The following is a 20,369-nucleotide window of genomic DNA, read 5'->3' as shown; positions in this document are numbered from 1 at the left end:
TCTGATAGTGTTTTGGTCTCATATCTATGCATAATTATGTGGTGAAATACATTTTTTTTAAATCAAGCAGCACATGCCCAAGCTTAATCAGTGGTATTTTTTGAAAGTGTAATCTCAATGTCAGTGAAAGACTGGGAAAACTTTGGTGAATGCTTTAATTTCCAAATTAGCATATTTGAGTACTACTTAGTTATTCTTTAATTAAGTAAAAGTTATTATGGAGCCTGAGGTATACAGAATTCTTTTTTCATATGTTGTTCACTAATAGACTTGCTTACTCTTTTTGGTTTAATACAGCTAATTAGATTATTAGACAACTAATGTAAAAGACAGAATGAGCTTGGAGTACAATATTGGTTTAGGAGTACAAGAGTGAGAAGTCAAGGGGAGCTCAGGGAGTTCAGCACCTTGCAAGATGTGTTTGTAAATCTTTGCCAAGTAACAACATCTGCAGGACTCAAGCATATTAGGAGAGGAAGGATGGCCCAATGTTCAGACCACTAGCTTAGGACTCAGAAAGCTGGGTTCAGTTCCTTGCTGTGCCACTTACTTCCTGTTTGACCTTGGGCAAGTTATTTAGTCTTTCTGTGTCTCAGTTCTTCATCTGTAAAATGAGGTTAATAGCAATTCCCTACCTGTTGTGAGGACAAATACGTTAAAGATTGTGGTGGGCTCAGGTACTGTGGTAATGGGAGCTGTGTAAGTACCTGAGATACACCAACTTCTTAAAGTATTGATCTAAACAAAACTAATTCTGGATGGCAGATATTTCACAGTGATTATTAACATAGTGCTCCTGTATAAATCCTGCTCCTGCCATTTTGTCCTTGTGGGAATGAGAGAGAAAACAGAACCTCCTTTTTTCCTACACCGCCTCTCTCTAAGTCACAGCTCCCTTACAGGCTCAAACTGTCCAGCTTGTTGGCCTGCATCGGGAGGTCCCCAGCAGTTTTCTTACCATTATGAAAAGGGTGGGACCTTGTTCACTGCTCTGTCTTATTAAAAATCAGTTTGTTTTTAATCCCTTGACACTGCTCCATGGATAAGGACCAGCCAAGCTTCAGAGGGATTCAGACAATGGTTTCCATCAGTTGTAGGTGTCGGTTTCTTGTGTTACAAGCCATGAAGAATAAATTTCCAGTGGCAGAGAACTGTTAATTCCTATGTTCCTTCAGCAGGTCTGCCAAAAGAAGGAGCAAAGAGCAGTAATATAGAGAAATGAGCAAAATTAGACATTTAAAATAATTATCCCAAAAATTTAAATTAAAAAAAAATTGGATTTGCTTGGAGAGAAATGTGACTAATTTTGGAGCAGATATTGAATGTTCTATAACATATTTTCAAGAGTGTTCTGAAATGTATCACAATTACAGTATAATTTATTTAGGAAATTATTATAGTGGATTAAGTGCTGAAGTGGCAGAAAGCCAGTCTCTTTGAAGTATTCGTGCTGCTAAGGCATGTGTACTGTACACACATGGTAAAAATCTCATTGCTTTCCAAGAAAGACATTTTGATCTTAATTTTTCCAAATGTCTGAGATGAAAAATGATATGACAACTCCCACACAGAATGTGAAAAGAACAATAAGTAACCTGTTTACTTTTAATTATTCTAAGCCTTCGTTATTGAGATCTTATCTTTTAAAGGTACTTTGACAAAGAAAATTATCTAATAGATATTGGTGTTTCTAGTAGGGTGACCGGACAGCAAGTGTGAAAAATCGGGATGGGGGTTGGGGGTAATAGAAGCCTATATAAGAAAAAGACCCAAAGATCGGGACTGTCCCTATAAAATTGGGACATCTGGTCACCCTAGTGTCTAGAGGCTTCTTAAGAGTAGAATAAAGGATAGAATTAAGTTATTTCAGTTGCTATCCCCACATCTGAGTCACCCTATCAATTTTTGTATTTCTGCAGTCACATTATCCAATTTTAAAATGTTTCCCCTTTTTTGTGGGTGTGCGAAAGACCCACACAAAACAAAGAGGGAAACTAATATGCCATAGGGGCAAGAGTGATACTGACTACAAACCAAAGTGGTGTCAAATTCACAAAGCAAACAAACTGAAAAATAGAAATAAAAATCCCTAATCTCTTCCTGTGACAGTAATTTTAGGAGTTACCCGTGAGAAGAGATGATAAAAATATTTCAGACATTAACATGAGTTTTACAATGATAGTGTCCTTCTAGCTATAGCATTGCCCGCCTTTAATGTGGGAATATAATGTCTTCCTAAAGTATCTACTTCCTTATCCATCTATTTCTTTATTTTCTTTTAACTTCATGGCTATTATGAATAGCTTGCAACATGAACTAGAAGATGTTAAGATTAAGAATGGGGCAATATGCACTGCAGTATACAAATAATAATGATGATGATGATAACTAATAATCTTACCATAGTATCAGTGAAAGCCTTAGGAAAGAGATTTTGGTTTCCAGTAATTACTTGTGTTGACTTTAATATAAACACAGAATTGCAGTTTCATTTGTAATGAGCGGTCCACTAGAGGTTGGTAGTGGAAAGCAGAGATCTAAAATTTTACACATTTGGTGCAAAAGCTTTTAGATGTCCGCTCTCTTGAGAGAAGATGCCTTGTCAGCAGACCCCAACGTTCTTGAGAAGCAGGGTCTTTGGTCCCTCTGCCAGGACAGCCTGATGTAAATCCATGTAATTGAAATCAGTGGTTCTCCACCAGGGGCCTGGAGCCACTTGTGGGGCCACAAGTGGTTTTCGTGGGGCCTCCAAGCAGGGCCCGTGTTAGAATTGCTGAGGCCCTGGGCAGACAGCCAAAGCCCCATCACACGGGCTTGAAGCCCGGGGATCTGAGTTCCACCATCCACGACAGAAGCCTGAGCAGTGTAGCTTCACTGGGATCCCTGTGGCGTGGGGCCCCAGACAACTGCCCTACTTACTACCCCCTAATGCCGTCCCTGCCTTTCATATGCAGAAACTAGTTATTGTGGCACAGGTGGCCGTGGAGTTTTTATAGCATGTTGGTGAGGGCCTCAGAAAGAAAAAGGTTGAGAACCTCTGATTTAAATCACCAACTTTAGTCATTATTTAAAACAGAAAACAGGAAAACTTGATTTAAACAATCAATTGTAGTCTTTCAGTTTTTATCCACCCAGCCCATTGCACTTCAGAGCTCCACAGAGCAGTGCACTCTTCGGTGGACCATAGGAGTTCTGTGCCAGTAGGGATCACCTCCTGCAGGATTCCTGATGACCTCCTGGAGATAGTTTTTAAGACCAGAAGGGACCACCAGACCATCCAGTCCAATCCCCTACACACCACAGGCTAACAGCACCCCCAGACCCAAGTATTACAGCCCACAGGAGACTGGGCTATTTTGTGTCAGTGGATAGGAGGGACTGAGCTGCACCAATGGCTGAGGTCCCTGCAATGACATGGAATTGATCAAATGAGATATACCCGGATGGTCCCTGCAAGTGACCTGCTGCCCAGAATGGAGAGGAAGGAGTCTGCAGGTGAGGAGCTTCATTACTGCACACCTTAATAGGTGCCAGTAGAGGAACTTAACTGGTCTCATGCCCTCTGTATACACTAGGAGGTGCACAGGGAGGGAGTGCCACACCTGGCAGAAAAAATATTGTTCCTAGTGCATAAAGTTTCCTACACAGAATACTAGGAAGCTGAAGCTGATTTAAACTTTCAGGGCTCCTAAGTCTTTTGGAAATAAGAAAATTCTTTTACTAAGAATTAATTAACATGGTGCTACAGATGCTGAGATAATTTAGTGTAACACTTATGCCAAATGCATCACTACACCATCACCATTAAAAAACAACCCCTAAGCATTAAAAGACTGGAAATAACATGGATAATTTCCATAAATATTCTATTAGCCTTGCAGCTCATACATTCTGCTAATGACAATATTGACAAGTGAAAATTCACCTTACACACTCCAATTAATAGATTTAACTCTGGTCCACAAGACATACTTAGTCAAAGGCACAGCTATATTGGCAGTGTGTGTGTGAGAGAATGTGATTCTGTCAAATGAAGAAATTTGGGAGATCAGGCTATAAATGGGATGTGGTTATGTATGTGAGGGAGGAGAGGAGACTGCTGTGGTTTTAGATTTTGATGTGCTGAAGTTGGCTTTTTGAATTTTTTAAAAAAGGTTTGCTGCCTGATGGGGAAAGTATGAGAATTGAGGCCAGGTATTTTAGATCTGAAATCTCTTTTTTGGGGGCCCAACTTGAGACATTTGAATTAGGCTTTGGTTGAGCCCAGTCAAAGATTTGTAGAAGTCTTTCTCAATTCTCTCTTTCTGGGAATCCATTTGTTCCCCTCAAATTCCAACTGTATCTCCTTCTTTCTAGAGAAATCTAATACTTGATGTTCTGGTCAGCAGAGAGGGTGAACAACCTTTTTCTGAGGTTGCTTCCATTGCTCTTCTTTGGATCAACAGGCAACAAGCACTCATGGACCAAATGATGGCTATCCTTTGTAAAATACATGAGCCACAATAGCTGGAGAATGTAAAGATTCATTGGATCCCTTGAATCTTAGTCTTCGGAGCTTCATCATTCATCTGTCCCCTCGAGGCCAATTAAATGAATCTAGGTGTTGATGCAGAGAATAACATTAAAGTAACCTTTGAACTGTACTTGTATTTCCGTGCTATTGGTGGAGGCAACAAAAAGCATCCTGATATGTCCATGAACTGCTTGCCAAGTAACAGTTTAAGAGGAAGAGTTTTCATAGTGTGGTGCTGCTATGCACGTCATACAAATGTAGGTGGGGGTGTTCTAGTTACTGACTGAGAATATTTTATCCAAAGAGCCTCTTGAGATAAAAGCTCATTTAAAGAAGTGTCTGTCGTTGCCTCACCCGTACACAGTGCTTCACGACAAGATAAGTGATGGTGTGCACCTTATCAGGTTGGGGTGTCTCTTCCTCCCCCTCCAACTTGCATTTGACAGAGCAGGAAGAAGAAAGCTTTATGCTTGTTTTCCTTTTTGGATAAAGGAAATCGGTTTGTAAACATTTATGTTCCATTACATACTGCTGATCACAAAGTGAGGTTGTATGGGGTGACGTCATTGGGAATGCTCAAGTGTAACAAAGGGCAAAATTCAGCCTGTCTTGCTTTATAAATTACTGTGGAAAGTAGTCAGCAATGGCTGAAATGGACAGCTCTAGTGCTGATGAGCCTGAACAGACTAAAAGCACTTTACTTGCGTTTTGAAATTAGACTGACTGTTGGATTACTGCACACTGTCTAATGGCTTTTGCTTTATACTGGGATTTAAAATGTTTAACTTGCCCCAAGAGTTTGATTTAAAATTGTGTTTTAGTTGGAAGAATATTGATTGTTGGCAAGTTCAAGTGTAAAACTGAATAAGTGTGAGTGGTTCAAGTGTAAAACTGCCCTGGAGTTGCACCAGGAACCTAAATGCTTTTTACTAAAACTGAGAACAATATAGATTGAAAAGTACATATTATTTCAAGTTCATTTGATGTTTTTTCAGAGTACAGTAATTAAGTCTGCATCCAAATTCCATGGAAGGAATCTCATTGACTTCAAGGGACTTTGGATCAGTCCATTTAATGAATTTCTTTTGATGGTTTTTTGGTTTAAACTCGTATTGAAAATGTGTCAGTTTTACCACAGTTTTTCACAAGCATGTTTGGTGAGACGTTTTAATACCAATTAGGTGAATTGAACAATTAGGCTTGTATCGGAGCCTTTCAAATGTATGGATTCTTATCTTGACGTTCAGGCTTATTTAAACACATTTTTCTCTAAAGTTTTGAAAGAGAAAATGCGGGAGAAGTTAAAAAAACATGTTGACGTTGCTGTGCCTGGTTTGTTTTTGCTTAGAGAAGATTATCAGTAGTTCACCAAATTAATTGCATGTTTGGCCCTGAGATTATATTTCACCTGTCTTCAGAGATCAAAGGCTAATTCAGTAAAAACTCTTGAGTTGACTGTGCTGTATGCTATACAGTCATACAATACAGATTGAGGCAATTGATTATATTCCATCACTCCTGCTATAGTAAGTATATTTTAGAGCAAAGGCACTCAAGCTTGCTGAGATCTTTGCCATTGGCTAGAATCACCTGACATATCACAATATTTGCATCATGGCATTGGATCATTTTTGTGACTCAGCATCAACATGTATATACGCAGCATTGCAACAGCAGCATCATGAGGTTGAGGGAGGCTGTTTTCTCCCCATCTTGGAAACTGGATAGGTGTGGGGGGCATGTCTTCCTTATCCTTTTCCACTTACTCTCTGGCTGCTTTGCAGGGGCAGGGAGAGCAACCCTGTTGGTTCCATCTCATTTGCTTTATTCTCTTCCATCAGCCTTGCAGGTATCAGGCAGCAAGGGGATCACTCCTGTGATTGGACCCAGTTGGACCCTGAAGCAGTACTCCATTTGAGCATGGGGGGCAGAATCAACCCCCCCAGTGTTTTGCACTAATATCACGACAGTCTGTTTAGTTTAAACCTCTGATGGGAAATAGAAAGTTTGTATTATAGTTACGCACCCCTACACCCCCTACCTTAAAAGAACATTATTCAGGTTGCAAAGCATTTAAAAGTCAGGAAATGCTGGAATTAAGATTGTCTGTGCAAATTTAATTGTCCCCTTGTATGTATGGATTCTGACAGCCTTCAATTACATGATCACAGGCTATTTTTTTCCCTACCAGATCCCTATCTCAATCAGTGCACCAGAGGGATGGTGCTTACTTGATGAGCAGCCATTCAATATTTTTTCTCCTTGTTCAATGTGTGGCCCCAGGTCTTATTTACTGCACATTATTCAAACTCTGATTTGAAGCCAGAATTATTAATGTCCTCAAAGGCTTTTTTGTAGCACTCATCACTATAATATGAGTGCTTCACAAACATTAATGAATTCATTCTCACAACACCTCTGTGAAGTGAGGATTTATTGGCGAACTGAGGCACAGAGACACATAGGTAAAAACTTTCCATTCATTTTGGGTGCCCAATTTGAGAAGTTTAGGACCTGATTTTTCAGAGTAGCTAGCAGTATAGAGCACTTAGGTTTGAAGCACAGTTCCCATTAACATCATTTGCAGCTGTGAGTGCTCAGCCTTTCTGCAAATCGGACCCCACCCAGGGTCTCAAGTCAGAAACCCAGAACATGAGGAACATGCAATTATTGTCCACCTGTGAAAAGTCTGGTTGAAGTGATTTCACTATCATTAAACAAACAAAGGCAAGACAGGGATGGAATCCAATTCTCCATGGCAGCATTCAGCTGCCTTAACCATGAAATCATTCATTCTCTTCCTGCAATCTCTTGCTTCATTCACACCATACATCTTTCAGCTCCTGCAACAGAGGAGGCAGAGATCCTACAAACAACAGTCTCATTCACTGCAGAGTGGGTCCATTCTGTGCACTGAATGAGGCATGGGTTCCTGTTTGGAAACATAGCAGGTACTCGTGATAGTATGTGGCTACCCAATTGTTTTCCCTCCTTGCCCATTCTGAAAGTAACTTGTTGGAATGGGCGTGGGTGTGTGAGTAGTAGAGCTATCACATCTTCGCCCCCTATGCTAACTGCACCATTGTGCCTCACTGAAGCAAAATGCACCCATGGTGAAGTGCTTCTCTGAACCAGGCTGAAAAAGGATGTTGTTCAACAGGTACAATTGAACCCTATTTGCTCTCATGCTGACTTGCCTGTTTTATCTGCCTTATCAGTCTGGCTTTGAATTTGGCTGCATTCTTTTCTTTGGAAGGAGGGGAAAATAATAAATAATTACCCTTGATTGTATTTGAAAGTCTTTTGAAGATTCTCTATCAAATCTCCTAGCCACCTGAGTCTGGAATTTGTGAAAATGGAATTTTCTATATGGTTGTGAACTATAGTAGTGTCAATGGGCTTGCTTTCATTTACACACACTTTAAGGCAGCTTTCCATCACCAGAGCAGTGTAAAGGCCTTAATAGAAATGGGACTCAGGCCCAATGTGATGTAGTTCTCCAGTTCATACACGTGCCTTTTTCCCCAACCACATTTCAAGCTCCTATGGAATACACATGAGGGTAAATCAGTTTCCTCAGTGAGTCAAGTTGTGAAAGCTAGTGTGCGTGTCCAGGATATATTAACATTTCCCCAACAAGTAAATTGAGAGATTAAGTCCATCATGTGTGGTTTACATGCAGTTACATGGTGTTTAGTGATTAATAAATTAGACACAAATCATGTGGTAAATCACTGGGCTAGATATGCAGTGTAATCTGTGCAGACTTAATTTTCTGTGCTGAATAGGGAAGGAGAGGCTGCTTGTAGAAGGATTTCAAAAAACAAACAAAAAACTGCCCAGGATAAAGATAAATGTTTTGCTTGTTCAGTCTGAGGGTATGTCTACACTGCACGATTATTTCGAAGTAGTTTAAACCGATATTACAAAACCGATGTTATAAAATCGGTTTTGCGCATCCACAATGCGATCACAAAATCGATTGCTTGCATTCCATGGTCCAAGCTACCATCGATTTAAGGAGCGGTGCACTGTGGGTAGCTGTTCCTCAGCTTATCTCGTAGTTCCCACTTCCGTGTTGAGAGCACAGTGCCTGATGGGGCAGAAAACATTGCCCCGTGGTGCTGGGTACAGCCTCACCCCTCCTTTGTGAAGGCAGCAGACAACCTTTGGCGCCTTTTTCGCGGAGTGCATTGAGCAAACGCCATAGCACAGCAATCATGGACGCCTGAGATCACAAACAGTATCCTGACCGTTGTCAACACCTTGCGTACTCTCATGCTGACTATACTGAACAATGAACTGAAAGCAAGGAGGAGAGAGGAAGGCAGCTATTGCTGAGCGGCGAGGACAGCGATGACGAGATGGAGGCAGAATTCTCCATAACCGCTGGCCCCAGCGTTTTTGGAGCTACTGCTATTAACGGGGCATCTTCTACCATTGAACGCCGAATTTGGGCACGGGAAACAAGCACAACTGGTGGGACCGCATTGTTTTGACGGTGTGGGACGATTCGCTCAGGGCGCGAAACTTTCGCATGCGTAAGAGCACTTTTTAGAACTTTGTGACATCTTCCCCTGCCCTGAACCGCCGTATATACAAACATGAGAGCAGCCCTGACAGTGGAGAAGCGAGTGGCAATAGCCCTCTGGAAGCTTTGCAACGCCAGACAGCTACGGTCAGTCGGAATCAATTTGGAGTGGGCAAATCTACTGTGGGGGCTGCAGTGATACAAGTAGCCAAAGCAATCGTTAAGCTTGCTGCTACGAAAGTTGTGACTCGGGAAACGTGCAGGTGATAGTGGATGGCTTTGCTGCAATGGTTTTCCGAACTGTGGTGGGGCCATAGATGGAACCCTTATCCCTATCTGGCCCCAGAACACCAGGCACCCCAGTAGTGAACCGCAAGGGGTACTTTTCAATGCTGCTGCAAGCATCTGGTGGACACAAGGGACGTTTCACCCACACCACGGGGATGGCCAGGAAGGGTTCATGACGCTCGCGTTCTTCAGGAGCACTAGTCTGTTAATACGGCTACAGCAAGGGAATTACTTCCCAGACCAGAAAATAACCGTTGGGAATGTTCAATGCCTATAGTTATCCTGGGGACCCAGCCTACCCCTTGATGCCATGGCTCATGAAGCCATACACTGGCAGCCTGGACAGTGGTCAGAGCTGTTCAACTACAGGCTGAGCAAGTGCCGGATGGTGGTAGAATGTGCATTTGGCCGTTTAAAGGGTCGCTGGCGATCATTACTATACTATCGCTCAGACCTCAGCCAACACAATGTCCCGCTTGCTATTGTTGCTTGCTGTGGCTCCACAATCTTTGTGAGACTAAGGGGGAACATTTATGGCTGGTGGGAGGCTGAGGCAAATCACCTGGCCGCTGAGTACGAGTAGCCAGAGACCAGGCGATTAGAAGAGCACACCTGGAGCGCTGCTCATCAGAGAAGCCTTGAAAATGAGTTTCAGCACGGCCAGGTACGGTGTGACTCTGTTTGCTTCCCCTTGATGAACCTCCCGCACTGATGGACTTATCAGTTGTAAGCAACCCATCCTCCCCTTTTCATTACAGGTTGGCGAAGGAAATAAATTCTGTATCGTTTAAAAATCCTTTATTATTCATAAAAGTAATTATGCATCTGTTAAAAAATCATGAGTTTTCCTTACTCGATTTCCCTGTAAGCAACCCACCCTCCCCCTTTCGATGTATTCTGTATTACAAAGGAACTATAAAAAAAGGCAGGGAATTAGGAAGGTGTCCCTGGCTGCTGTGCTTGGTAAGGAGGGGGAAGGGAAATGGCATTAAGCACGTTGTTAGCGTAATTACAGCCTTTTCCTTGAACTCTGCAGGGGTGTGGAGGAGTAGCGGGGCAGAAAGCCTTCCCCATGCGTTCTTACACGTCTAGGTGAGGGAGATATGGGATGTGGGCTTGCAGGGAGGTTTTAACAGGGGTTGCAGTGGCACTCGCTACTGTGCTGCTCTTCCTGAAGATGCACCATGCGTGGAGGATTTCAGTTTGAGAACGCAGCAGAATCCAGCGTTGCATCTCTCCACGCTGGTTTCCTGCCTACCCTCTCAGATCGTTCACTGGCATCTTTCCTTGTACTTTGCTACCAATCCTTCCAATCTATTCTGTATATCCCTCTCATTGCGTGTTTACTTCAATAATTTCTGTGAACATTTTCATCTCGCTGCGTCTTCTTCCTCCGCCGTATCAGAGCACGCCTCGTGATGGCATAGGGACTCAGAGAAATGTGCAGCTGCATGGGGAAGGCAAACCAGGTGATAAGTATGTGGAAAGATACCTTTAACGAGCAATGATAGTACTCTTTCACATAGAACACTATCCAACCTTACAGAGCACATGCTTGATCTCTATACAAGGTCGCATTTTGTATCGTTTAAATATTCAGTGTCTGTGGACTGGTGTGGCACACACACAGACGCAGGTTACGCCAACCGTACGTCCACCGCGTGATGGTAAGTGAGGTTAAATTTTGACTCTCCGCCATTCATATACACAGTGATCTATATGATGCCTTGCTCCTGTTAAGAGGAACCTGCAAAGCCCAAACCCCCTCTTTCACATCCACCAACAGTGCATGGCTCCATCATATACGATCGCTGCTAGTGATCACCTACATCACCCCCCCGCATCGTTGCTGGTAGCAGGGAAGAATCCTGCTTGCCAGACGCTGAAAACTCATCGCTATCCTCCTCCCATCCCCTCCGCTCTGGCCAGTAGCAAAATCGCCATGTCTGCCCCCTATTTACATTCCTGATGTTCTACAAGGTAACAATGGATGATATCTCTCCTGACAATAGCACCGCAGGAGGCAGATCGTTTGTTTATGCAATGCCTTCAGTGCAATGCCTTCAATGCCTGCAGTTACCAATATGTCTTGCAAATGCATGGTCGTGAAAATACTACTATGGGGGACCGAGAAGGCTGTTCTTGGCAGAAATGTTCTCATATAGCATAAGGGTTTTTGAGTTCCTCCACGATCGAATCATGGAGATTAATTGGAGGATTTTCGCTCCATCCCCAGACATGTTAACGAAATTTTCCTGTAACAGTTAATGGCTGCGACTGCAGCAAAGCCCTGGTGTCAAGCGATCTACAAAAACCATCTTGTTTTTAATTCGTGTTTGGTACAGAATGAAGGGACACTTACCGGAGGTCACTTCCATGGCTTCACTGTCTGGGCTCTCGCTTGGGAGCGCAGGACTGTAATTCTTGGGTTCTCAAAAGATCCTGGCTGTTGGGTTTACGGACTGCTGTGTGCTATCACCACGGTCATCTTCATCCTCAAATTCGTCTCCATCTCCCCCCGGCTACATCTCAGAAACACTTGATATTTCATTCCCAAATCTGAATCCACGGACAGGGGTGGGGCACTGGTAGCGCTGAACCCCAATAATGCATGTAGTTCAGCATAGAAGCGGCATTTTCGGCTCAGAGCCTGACCTTCCGTTTGCTTCTCTGGCTTTCTGGTAACCCTGTCTAAGTTCCTTCACTTTCACTCGGCACTGAAGGGAAGTCTCTGCTGTGCCCTTTATCAAGCCATAGACTTTGAAATTCTTTCAAAACACTTTTTCATTTCGTCTTTTGGAATGCAGTGCTGTGAGCACTGAGTCCTCACCCCAGATAGCGATCAGATCCAGAACCTCCTGTGTGGTCCAAGCTGGCCCTTCTTCGATTATCAGGAGACTGCATTGTGACAGATGCAAATGAGCTCTGTGTGTCACCTGTGTGTGTGCTGACCTCACGGTGGACAATCAGGAAGAATTCAAAAGTTCGCGGGGATTGCAGGCTTTTCCTGTTTACCTGGCCCCAGTGCATCGCAAGTTTAGTGTCCGATTGCTATCATGAGTGCCCCTGTGACAACGCGTTCGAAACCCAAATGGGAGTGGCTTCCACTTGGGGCAGAGTCAATCGCTCCTTCTGGTTTCTAAAAATTGAGTATGTCCTGCCTGGACTGTCATAGCCACGACTGCCTGCCTCCAAGTGCCCCCCCCCCCCCGGTTTATGTCACGAATAAGTCTATGTTTCTTATTCTTGTATTCCTCACGACTGCATGACAGAAATGGGGGGTGGGCCCTGCCACGGTAGCTGCGGAGGGTTGGGAGAGAAGTGAAGCAATGGTTGCGGTTCTTGCCAGGGGAACCCCCTGTTAATACAGCCACGGAGTAGCTGCGCTCTTCTAATACACTTGACTCTTCTTCAGAGGAGTAGCCGTGTTAGTCTGGATCTGTAAAAGCAGCAGAGAATCCTGTGGCACCTTATAGACTAACAGACGTCTGTTAGTCTCTATAAGGTGCCACAGGATTCTCTGCTGCTTTGACTCTTCTTGTAGTCAGGACTGACTCTATTTTTTAGACAGCATAAGGGAGGGATTGACTCAGTGGCCAGTGAGTCAATCCCAAGTTTGCTTTTGCGTTGCGCCCCGGCTGATTTTAGCCAGGGGCACTCATGATAGCAGCGGACAGTTCAGAGAAGGAGAGATAACCGTCATGTCATTGCCAGTTTTCTCTGGCAGTAGACGGTACAGAACGACTGGTAACCATCTCTGCTATCATTGCAAAAGCAATTGAATGCTGGTGTGTAAGCGCTCGAGTGTCGCCTCTGTCTCCACGGCATCTAGTACACAAATGGTGACGGGAAAAACAAAAAGCCGACGGTCTCTAGTGCTGCCGTGCTATTGTTTTCTGCAAGGGCAATCCAGGAGAAAAATGTGCGAAAGGACTGTCTGCTGATGTTTTCCCGGAGCAGGAATGACTGACGACATTTACCCAGAACCCCCCGTGACCATTAACATTAGCATCAGGGGCCGGGGGATCATGGAGGACGGAAAGGGGGTGCTGAGGACTCCCGCTATCCCACAGTCCTCAGCAGTCTCTTAAAACTATTTGCATTCTTGGCTTAGCGCCCAGTGTCTGTAGCTTACAACACGGTGTCTTTTATGGTTCACGGAACAGCTATTCAGTTTCTTCCCCCTACCCCAGCACGAGAAATGAAGTTAAATAAAGCAATCCTTGAGTACTTACAATGTCACCCTCTTTGTACTGAATGCTACTGATAGAGGCGAATCTGCAGCACTGAAGAGCATTAGAGCTTTGCACAGTGGCAGTATCATAACCAATGAAGTTAATCTGAGGTGTGATTATTGCTACTTGAAAATCTCCTCTCCCCCTTCCTGGTGGTAGATGGTACAGTACTACTGTAGACAGCAGAAACTGTTACCATCTCCCTCTTTTTGTTACACTCACCAGTAAATGGGACAGAACGGATAATAACCCTGTGTAAATTTTTGAAAGGAAAATGGGGATTAACTCACTTGGGACTGAGTCAATCCTGCCCTTTACGGTTAATAAAAATAGAGTCAGTCCAGACAAGAATAGGATACAGTGTATTAAAATCAGTGTAGCACAGCGCAGCTGCTCCGTGTCAGTATTCACAGAGGGAGCCGCTGCAAGTAACGCAACCGTTGCTTCCCACCTACCTGGGCTACCACAGCAGTGCCCCCCCCCATTGTTGGGCATGATGTTATGAAGAATGCATGAATAAGAATCACAGAGTAGTTACTGAGATCAAATGAGGGGGAGGGAGCCCCATGGGCTATGACAGTCCATGCAGTTCAGAATCTTTTCTTTACGCAAGAGAGGAAGGGGTCTGATGAAGCTCAGCCCCCAGGTGATAAGATGAAGACAGTTACCAGGCGTTCTGTACCATCCACTGTCAGAAAAAGGGAGTCATTCCCATTTTCACCCCGGAGCCCCCGGCCACACTCAGCCAGGAGCACTCACTGGGCAGCCGTCTACCCCTGGGGAGGGGCAGAGGAGCGGATACTGCTCTTCACCGCAGCAGCATCGCGTCTGCCAGCAGCATTCAGTACACAGAGGGTGACATTTACAGTACTCAAGGAATTATTTATTTCACTTTTTTTTACCGTGCTGGAGGGGGGGAAAAAACTGACGAGCTGTTCCGTGAACCACGCAAGACACCGTGTATTACGCTGCAGACATTGGGCGCGCAGCCAAAAATGCAAATAGTTTTCAGAGACCGCTGTGGAGACTGGTAGCTGTAGTCCTCATTACCCCTCTCCTCCCCTCCATGACATCCGTTTGAGTGTCTGGCTTCCCGTTACTGTTGTCACGCACCGCTGTGTATCCTGTAGTTTATTTTTCAAAGGCTTTGGCATTTCCTGTTCTTTAACGGAGCTCTGATAAAAGAGATTTGTCTCACCATACAGCGATGACATCTGCTATCTCCCGTAAGGTTCAATGCAGGAGATACTTTTGCATTTGAACTGCATCGCCACCCGTGGTGATCAGAGCTGGACACGTGAAAGCAGGAAATGTCACTGTAAAGCTCTCGGGGATTTCCCTGTTTACCGGCACTCCGCATCCGAGTTCGGATTGCGGACCAGAGCGGTCAGTGGTGCACTGTCCTGCCTAGAATAATAGGCAAGTGTAACAGAGATCCAGTGTATCAGAGAGCACAGGTGCTCCGTGTCAGTATTCACAGGGGTTGCCCCTGCAAGAAGCGCACCCGTTGCTTTCCTCCTCCCCCTCAACCTTCCTGGGCTACCGTGTCAGTGCCCCTCCCCCGTTTGTGTCATGAAGTATTAAGGAATACCAGAATAAGAAACAGAGACTTGTTAGTGAGAGAAAATGATGTCGGGGGGGAGGCACTTGGAGGCAGCCTCCCGGGGCTATGACAGTCCAGGCAGAATGGACTCTATTTTTAGACACCATAAGGGAGGAATTGACTCATTGCCCAAGCGAGTCAATCCAAATGTGATTGCAAAAATTTTCAGCCCCAGTTTCAATGATGAAGCTTGTTATTAGCCGTTCTGTCCTATCTACTGCTAGCGGTAGCAATGTTGCCCTCGATGTTGAGAATTTAGGCGGTTCTCCTGGATGGTGGGCAGTCCTGCAGAACCATGTCTACCACCAGAGAGGAGGAGATGGAGAGGAGCGGATACTGCTCTTCAGTGCTGTAGCGTCCCGTCTACCAGCAGCATTCAGTACACATAGGGTGACATAGAAAGTAGTCAAGGAATGATTTCTTACCCTTTTTTTTCACGTGTGTGGGGGGGGGAAAGAAACTGAGGAGCTGTTCCCTGAACCACGCCAGACACTGTGTTTGACCCTACAGACATTGGGAGCTCTGCCAATAATGCAAATAATTTTCAGAGACTGCTGTGGACTGTGGGATAGCTGGAGTCCTCAGTACCCCCTCCCTCCCTTCATGAGCGTCCATTTGAGTCTCTGGCTTCCCGTTACGCTTGTCACGCAGCGCTGTGTATCCTGCAGTTTTTTATTCAAACGCTTTGGCATTTCGTGTTCTGTAACGGAGCTGGATACAACAGATTTGTCTCCCCATACAGCGATCAGACCTAGTATCTCCCGTACGGTCCATGCTGGAGCTCTTTTTGGATTTGAGACTGCATCGCCAGCCGTGCTGATCAGAGCTCCACGCTGGACAAGCAGGAAATGTAATTCAAAAGTTCGCGGGGCTTTTCCTGTTTACCTGCCCGCTGCATCCGAGTTCAGATTGCTGTCCAGAGCGGTCACTGCAGCACTCTGGGATGCCGCCCGGAGGCCAATAACGTCGTTAACTCGATATTAATGACGACGTCGTGTGAACGGATACAGCGTTAAATCTGTATATCGGCCATTAAACCGATTTAAAGTCGCAGTGTAGACCTGGCCTGAGTTCATTTTTCATTTCCTTTGGCTGAATTGTAGCCCACCAAGATTTGCATCTGTACCTACAAAGCCAACTTTTACACGTCATATATATTTTTTTCTTTATGGTGTGTGTGATGGTTCCCCCCCGAAGGCTTTATGGAAATATGCTTATAAATATTTGGAGATATATCTATCTCATAGAACTGGAAGGGACCTTGAAAGGTCATCAAGTCCAGTCCCCTGCCTTCACTAGCAGGACCAAGTACTGATTTTGCCCTAGATCCCTAAGTGGCCCCCTCAAGGATTGCACTCACAAGCCTGGGCTTAGCAGGCCAATGTTCTAGCCACTGAGCTATTCCTCTTATATGTTTTATGCCACATATGCCATGTAACATAGCTCAGTAAAGGTTATGATCTACTGAATACATTCCTCCTATTTGTATGTATGTATCATTTTTATACTTGACGTTATGAATATTGGCTATGTACTTGCTTGAGTTCTAAGTAAGCTTTGTAAGGCATTTGGTCAGCTTCTTTAGAAAGGAATTTGCAAAGTTAAGTGCCCAATCAAGAAGCACTTAAGGAACAATGAACCGTGGAATGTTCCAATCCACAGAAGAAGTTTACCTGACAACGTTCAAGGAAGCATGTGAACCATGGCTGCTACCCTGTAAGTTCAGAGTCCGTGTGTGGACATGTGACTTGCCCATGTGACTCAAAAACTCCATCTTGGAGCTGGACTTTGCATAGGAGAGAGGGGACGGTCTCCATTTTGTCTTCAGCTGACTAAAGAGAGAGTCTCTCCACCCCCATGGAGACCTGAAAGAAATTGGAACAAAGGTTAGTAACTACAGGAGGTGAGAGTGATTGCTGGACCCAGACTAGCAGGAGACTAGTCTGTAAAAGGAGTCTTACTGGAACTGGTGAGGTTTTATCTGTATTCAGTTTCTTAGACACAGACTTGCATGTTCTATTTTATTTTACTTGGTAATTCACTTTGTTCTACCTGTCACTACTTGGAATCACTTAAATCCTACTTTCTGTATCTAATAAAGTCACTTTTTACTTATTAATTAACGCAGTATGTATTAATACCTGTGGGGGGGAGGGGCAAACAGCTGTGCATAGCTCTCTCTAAGTGTTATAGAGGGTAAACAATTTATGAGTTTACCCTGTATAAGCTTTATACAGGGTAAAACAGATTAATTTGGCATTTGGACCCCATTGGGAGTTGGACATCTGAGTGTTAAAGACAGGAACACTTCTGTAAGCTGCTTTCAGTTAAGCCTACAGCTGTTAGGGGATGTGGTTCAGACCCTGGGTCTGGGTTTGCAGCATGCTGGCGGGTCTGGCTCAAATCAGGCAGGGCACTGAAGTTCTAAGCTGCCAGGGCAGGAAAGCAGGGGCAGAACTAATCTTGGCACATCAGTTGGCAGCCCCAAGGGGGGTTCTGTGATCCAACCCGTCACAGGGTGAATTTTCAGTAACTTGTTCACGTTTTCATATTCCCATCCCTTTGGAGTAGGCAGCTGATATATAAGAAGTTAGTCTGAAAAAATCCTAATTTAAAAAAAATGTAAAAACCTTGAAAAAGAATGACAGGCACAGCCAATTGTGTAGGTCAGGGATCAGCAACCTTTGGCACGCGACCCACCAGAGTAAGCACCCTGGGATCCGGGCCGGTTTGTTTACCTGCCGCGTCCTCAGGTTTGGCCAATTGCGGCTCCAGGCCAATGGGGGCTGCAGGAAGTGGTGGCCTGCACATCCCTCGGCCTGCGCTGCTTCCCGCAGCCCTCATTGGCCTGGAGCATCAAACCACGGCTAGTGGGAGCTGCGACTGGCTGAACCTGCGGATGTGGCAGGTAAACAAACCAGTCCGGCCCACCAGGGTGCTTACCCTGCTGGGCTGCATGGCAAAGGCTGCAGATCCCTGGTGTAGGTTTTACACTCATGGGCTCTCCTGTTTTCCCCCCTTCTTGTCGTCCAGTCCGACTTAGAGGCAAGCCACTGTTGTCTCTTCCATGTGACTGAGGTTCCTGCTATTAAAGGAATGTCTTGGACAAAAGGACAAGTGCGGGTGGAAGGCATGTTAAAGCTAGTTACTGCTATTAAACAACACAAAGACACCCTCCCCTGCCACGACTAAATGAACTTAGAGAAAACAGAACATGTTTCAGCTAAAAAACCAGGGCTTGTGGAAGTATCAATGCATGTAGATCTCTTTTCACTTCTTTTTGCTGAATACAGCCCTATCTAGATTTTGTCCATATACTGAAAAACATTCAAAGATCCTATATAATATGAATAGAGCTGTGGCCAGTCTTCGCTTATTTCATATTCTGCTATGAAAGGATGAAATCCTGGCCTCCGGAATGCATCCTTGGTAGCTGCAGAAGGGCCAAAACAGAGCAGAATTGCTGTAAATCTTCATCCAAAGAGTCAGGAAGAGATCATACAGGGGGTTTGCGCAGCCTCTGTTTGACACGGAACTGAGCTCATCCATTCCATGGGACTACATGAGTTTGCCTCTGTCAGCTGTGGGGCTGTGGTCTGTAAACAATGGGGAAGCTGGACCTGCTGTGCTGTTAAAAGATGATGTATTTTACAGCCTCCATACCCACTCTCCTGTGCTCCCAAGTGCAACATAGGAGCCCTGAATGAGCACAATGCCTCCTAGTGCTCCTTCTAGGGTGGTGCACCTCCTTAGTTCCCCATTGCTTGACACACTGTGCCCAAAGGCATAATCTAGCCATAGTATAGGAAGTGTGTATGAAATATAATTAAATTCTATTATCTCCTTTGTTGCAAAGCCACATTGCCACTGATGACAGCTGTAGTGTATTTTCTGTACCCATTCCAAGGTGGTTTGATAGATTGCAATCAGATTAATGAATTAATCTATCTAATTTAAGTCTAGCACTGGAATCTGTCGGGTGTTCTTCTCTTCCCCTAAGGTGCTTTTAAATAATCTTCAAACAGGTTAATTAAAAAGGTTTTTCTAACAGGGTAAATAGTGTAAATTGAATATTGTGTTAATTAGATACTCTTTTTACACCATATGTTAGCCACCCTTCCTTCCCCTAACTGGCTTGAATACAGGAGAAAGAAAATCACTAAAGACCGAAGAGTCAATTTTAGGGCATAGTCAGTAAAAAGCTACTTGATGCTTTCACGTGGCAGACAGCAAGAGAAGCTGTGAGAGTGGTCTTCACATTCAGGCTTCCAAGTCTTATGAAAAGCATGTGGGCTGCCGAAGCCTGATACCATCAACAGATAATCTTCTCTGTTAACCTGGTACCTGCCTCCATGAAGTATTGTGGACACAACCAGGAGGTCAAGAGCTTTATTTATCCTGGTTTGTGGAAAACAAGCCCGTATCACAAATCAACTTATAAAGGTAAATGTGTCTTGGTTGTGATTGTTTTGTTGACATTGAGTTATATTCACCAGGACAGTACTCACAACTGAAGCACACTTGCCCTGACACAGTTTAACCTCCTGTCTGAACCCTGAATCTCTCCTGCATTTGGGCCATTTTGCCCTGCCCTTCTGGCGCGCAGCAGCCCAAATGCTTGGGTGGCTGACGTTGGTAGGATTCCTTCAGCAAAGTGGGAGCACGGGGTAATGTGCAGCCACAGTATTTTGCTTAGGCCTACCTTTCCCTTACTCTCCTGAGCTAGGCTGTGGTATCCTTAGACACTACGTCGCCATCTCTTCCTCACGTAGTTGCTTGGAAGGCTGTGGCACTTCGCTGCAGGGGAGGTGAGTCTTTCCCTAATTCCAGTGGTGGCTCTTTGTTGAACTGCTTAGCAGGCTGAACATGGGGAGTGAGTGATGTTTTTGAAGTTTTAAGGTTCTGTCTTTGTAACACTTCGGAGAGCCCATTTTGCCACTTTTGTGACCCTATTCATTTTCATTTCTTTGGTCAGCCTTTTTGCAGGAAGCTGAGGAAAAAAGCGCTGGTCAAGGTTCCTTCCCCACTGTGAACTTTTAGGGTACAGATGTGGAGACCTGCATGGACACTTCTAAGCTTAATTACTAGCTTAGATCTGGTACATTGCCACCATCCAGAATTCCAGTGTCTGGAGCACTCTCTGTCCCCCCAAAACTTTCCCCTCCCTGGGTTGCCTTGAGGGACTTCACCAATTCCCTG

At 44.6% G+C, this 20,369-nt stretch overlaps 1 protein-coding gene and 1 pseudogene across 1 annotated transcript in view; both read left to right on the top strand.

Annotated features, from left to right (window-relative positions):
* Positions 1-20,369, top strand: part of PLCL1 (phospholipase C like 1 (inactive)) — a 346,699-nt gene that overhangs the window by 56,557 nt on the left and 269,773 nt on the right. The gene's annotated exons all lie outside the window — the stretch shown is intronic.
* Positions 13,633-13,793, top strand: LOC142047413 (U4 spliceosomal RNA; annotated as a pseudogene).

This window comes from Chelonoidis abingdonii, chromosome 10, assembly GCF_003597395.2.
Source record: "Chelonoidis abingdonii isolate Lonesome George chromosome 10, CheloAbing_2.0, whole genome shotgun sequence".
Classification (NCBI taxonomy): domain Eukaryota; kingdom Metazoa; phylum Chordata; order Testudines; family Testudinidae; genus Chelonoidis; species Chelonoidis abingdonii.
The sequence above is the reverse complement of the archived record's forward strand: the minus strand, read 5'-3'. Positions and strand labels throughout refer to the sequence as shown.